General features: G+C 47.4%; 1 pseudogene; it reads left to right on the forward strand.

Annotated features, from left to right (window-relative positions):
* Positions 1–811: 811 nt before the first annotated feature.
* On the forward strand, positions 812–1,032 carry LOC143830975 (small EDRK-rich factor 1 pseudogene; annotated as a pseudogene).
* The last annotated feature ends 3,713 nt before the right edge of the window (positions 1,033–4,745 follow it).

A 4,745-nucleotide genomic window follows, 5' to 3' on the forward strand; every position in this document is an offset into this window, starting at 1 on the left:
ATATTATAAGCACAGCTTTGGTCTAGCAGGTTTCCAAATAAGAAATCTTTAGGGAGCATATAAGTTGCATGCTACCAGTTTTTATTTTAAACATGTGTCTGTGAGCATTGCCTACTGTAGACACCAACAAGACTCATGATTATACAATCTTTATTAGGTAGCATTGGAGCAGCTATGTACACACTTTTGCGTGAACTGAGGAGGGGCCCTGAGTCAGATCATATATTGCTTTTGGGGTACCACCCCCACTCCCCCCCCCACGGCAATGCTTTGCCATGAGTTGCAGATGGTCGGCATGGCAGCGGAGGGGGTAGGGCAGTAGTAGGAACTGCCCAGGTGGTGGGCTGGCCCAGAAGAACAGGAATTACAAAAGGGATGAAAAAGCCTCTTGTGGTGCAGAGTGGTAAAGCTGCCGACATTCTGTCTGAAGCTCTGACCATGAGGCTGGGAGTTCAATCCCAGCAGCCGGCTCAAGGTTGACTCTGCCTTCCATCCTTCCGAGGTCGGTAAAATGAGTACCCAGCTTGCTTGCTGGGGGGTAAACGGTAATGACTGGGGAAGGCACTGGCAAACCACCCCGTATTGAGTCTGCCATGAAAACGCTAGAGGGCGTCACCCCAAGGGTCAGACATGACTCGGTGCTTGCACAGGGGATACCTTTACCTTTATGAAAGGCAAGGAGCCTAGTGGGGGTCAGGGGTCGGTAACTGACCAGGAGATGTGAGCTACATGTGAAAATCCCAGGAATGAATGGCTGCCAGTGTCAGAGGGTTCTGGCAGTTGGAACGGTTTGTGGGAGTTGTGGAGGCTCATGCCTAATAGTTGCCATCAATACTGCTGGGCTTATTGTTTTGCCGTGGCCCGAGGGAACCGACGTGAACTTGCTTGCCAGAAGAACATGAAGAGAACAAAGGATAAATAGAAGAGGATACTCTGTCTGCTTCTCAGAGGAAACCAAGAGATTCTGTAATAATGCAGCAAAAGCAGAAAGCAGCTGATGAGAAGAAGTACCCTTAGACAGGAGCAAAATAGTTTATGGCTGCAAAAAGTCCTACAGTATTTGCTGGCATATAATACTACTTTTCCACCCTGAAAAGCATGCCTCCAAGTGGGGGGGTCGTCCTATACGCCGGGTGCACTTCAGTTGGGATAGACATAGCTGCCCATAGTCACCTCCCGATGCCCGCCCACCTCATTCTACATACCATCCAGTATCGTGTGGTATCCAGCGTGGCTGCGGCGGGTCATCAGCATGGCTGCGGCAAGCATGAGCAGCGAGACAGGGGTGCCAGCCTTTTCGGCGTGATCGGCTCGTTCTGCTCGGCGGGAAGCAGCGGTGCTTTGGCCCGCCCCTTGTCTACGCAGAGCTCGCTCATGCGCACTTGCACACTATTGCCGATCACAGGGAGATGCAGGGGCGGGCCGGAGGTGCTGCGGTCGTGCTGCGGCTGTACAATGGTGACAATTACAGGTACTGTAATGTAATGTAACAAACTCTATATTTTGAGTGGAAATGTTGGGGGGTCGTCTTATACGCCGGCAAATATGGTAAATATACTGCAATGCATCTTGAAAATATAGGGCCTAAAAAGACATATTTGTAAAAGTGGTCGGACATTAAATGGTTACTCTTCTCTGCTCAGCATGCATTTATTTGAGAACTTTTAGTTAGCATAGTGCAGTTGCAGCTGACTTGGCTTTAACTGAATTACTAGAATATCTTCCAATAAAATTGGGTTCTCATAAGTGATTGCCGGCTGACTCTAAACAAAAGGGGTCAGAACAATACAACACACATCGCAACATGGTGCCATCGTAGAGGTAAGGAATCAAATCAAACAGGATCACATTAAACATGGCAAATCCCACAGGGTTCTATTTACTAATTTACTTACTTATCTGGTCCATATAATATATTTCTGGTCGGTCTTTGGAGGAGTAGCACATCTCATGGTTAAAGTGCTACTCAGGGCAGCTGTCGTACCGCTGAATGCCTCCTCCTCCAATTGGCTTGCCTGTCTGTCCAGCAGCCAGCCAATCGCCTTCCGTTCCCCACCCCTCACCACCCCCTCCTCCTTGCACTTCCCTCCGAGGCTCGGAGGCTGCAGATCCCTGCTGTGTCAGAGCTGCCCCTGCTGGTGAGTTCCATAATGGCTGCCTGCAGCCTTTCCAGGTCCTGGGGGGAGGGGGTGGCCATCCGCAGAGTTCTTCCACTCCACTCCCCTAATCTAGGGCCTATTGTATTTGTGAATGCAATGGACTTGGCCCCTAGTTTATTATATTTCTATACTGCCCTCCCTTCTGGCTCACAGTGGTTTATATAAAACATAGAGGAACTACAACATATGAAACAAATAAAAACAATAGTAACAGTAGTTTCAACTGGTGTTAAAGTGTCTATACTATTTCATGCAAGATTTCCATATAGCGATTCCAGTAACAGCATTAACTTGCTAACTATGTTAACTATGATTCCAGAGGTGGATCGGTTCGGGATTCAGTATATAGATGGGGGGTTTCTGGGAGCCCAGTAGATGCTGTTGTTTTGGTCGACCTCAACCAAATGCCTGGTGGAAGAGCTCCATTTTGCAGGCCCTGTGGAACTGTGGAAGTTCTTTTGACAGTATCACCCTTTTAATTTGATTGTAGGGTGGTAGGGGCATAAAGTACTAATAAGAGTGGCCACAGTGGGGGAACAGATATTATCCAGGACAGAAAGCAGTTATTTCAGACCCCCCACACACACACACCCCATAAACCACCATGTGGTTTCGAAATAGATATGTTGATTGTCTCCCTCCCTCCCTTGCATAGTTGTGTTATTCTGGGGATTCACGTAACTGTGATTTTAATTCTTACACTGATGATAGAACAAGTGCCTGGGAGCACTGGAAGAAACAAAGGAGGGGTGAAGAAATCAAGACTTAGCCTCATCTTTCCCTGTCATTACTGTTGATAAGAGATAATTTAGTCAAATTCCAGGAGTGGGATTAGGATGAACAGATTAAAAATGTTTAAACGTAATTATAGATTGGCATTACAGGTTAAACTTTCATGAGCCTTCAAAGGCTTTTATGCAAAAGCAAAAAGTGAAATAGAAAGAAAACGTGGCTATCATGAGAATAGATTGTCAGTTCTAGTCTGCGCATGAAGTATATAAGAATTTATCAAATGCACAGTGGCCTGTTGGAAGAAGAAGAAGAAGAAGAAGAAGAGTTGGTTCTTATATACCGCTTTTCCCTACCCGAAGGAGGCTCAAAGCGGCTTACATTCGCCTTCCCTTTCCTCTCCCCACAACAGACACCCTGTGAGGGAAGAGAGGCTGAGAGAGCCCTCATATCACTGCTCGGTCAGAACAGTTTTATCAGTGCCATGGCAATCCCAAGGTCACCCAGCTGGTTGCATGTGGGGGAGCGTAGAATCGAACCCGGCATGCCAGATTAGAAGTCCGCACTCCTAAACACTACACCAAACTGGAGCTTGAATTTTCCAGCCATGATTGGAAGCAGTAGAACTACAAAATCAGAAGCAAGGATCAGATTCTGTGGAACTCAGCTGTGATGGAAGAGGCCAGTTTTTTACTTTAAAAATGCTATTCTGCCTTGCCCACCCCCTTTCTACCTGGTTGCCAACTCCAGGAGGTCTGCAAAAGGGTCTCTTGGCAAACACCACCACCACCTGGGTGTAAACTGCACGGAGCTTTTATTCCAATCCCAGATCGATTCAGTCCCACAAACTACGATTTCCGTTTGGATTTGGGGCGATTTAAAATTTCCTTCTGCAGCAAGACGGATTGATCCGGAGTGATCCTACCTTTATTGTGCAATATCTTAGAGTGGTTTTAAACCTCAATATTTAAAAGATGATTTGAATCTGGGCTCTCCTCCGTGGTAGAGGACCCGTGATTGGCCACAGGTGGTCATGTGACAAACTTGCCTTAAAGGAGAAGCCCCTAATTTCTCTCAACTTCTGTCAGTCCTGGATTTTTTCTCCCTTCTTTTTCGATCATCTCCCCCCCCCCTCCCAAGAAAAGAAAGAGGCTCCCTGCTTGGCTCCTCTCCTCCCACCCTTCAAGAAAAGAAAGAAAGAGGATTGGCTCCCCCCCCCCTTTCTGAACTACCCTAACCACGTGCAGAACACTTTCCTGATTCAATGGGGGGGGGGAGAGGAAGATCCGAGTTCAAAGCAATCTGAATTCAACAGGATTGACAATGGAATAAACAAATTAAGTGCAGACTCTGCCCTGGTCAATCTACAGGACTGCCAGCTGCGCTTTCCAATTTTGTGTTTTCAACAGCTGTGTCAGCATGGGAGACAATTTAGAAGAATAACAGTTGGTTTTTATATCCCACTTTTCACTTCCCTAAAGAGTCACCTTTCCTTCCTCTCCCCACAACAGACACTCTGTGAGGTAGGTGAGGCTAAGAGAGCCCTGATATTCCTGCTCAGCCAGAACAGCTTTATCAGTGCCATGGTGAGCCCAAGGTCACCCAGCTGGCTGCATGTGGAGGAGTGGGGAATCAAACCAGATGGCCAGATTAGAAGCCACTGCTCATAACCACTGCACCACGCTGGCTCTCTTACTGCAAGGTAACTCCCACCCCAGCAGAGTAGGCGCTTATTATGCGCTTAGGCACTTATTATTTCTGAGACAGGGGAGCTTTATGTGGGATGGTAGGTGAATTTTCTCCAGGCCAGGCTGGATTCTGGAGATTTTTGGCCATGGGGGAGAGAACACTTGGGCA

This window comes from Paroedura picta, chromosome 2 (assembly GCF_049243985.1).
Source record: "Paroedura picta isolate Pp20150507F chromosome 2, Ppicta_v3.0, whole genome shotgun sequence".
Lineage (NCBI taxonomy): Eukaryota > Metazoa > Chordata > Lepidosauria > Squamata > Gekkonidae > Paroedura > Paroedura picta.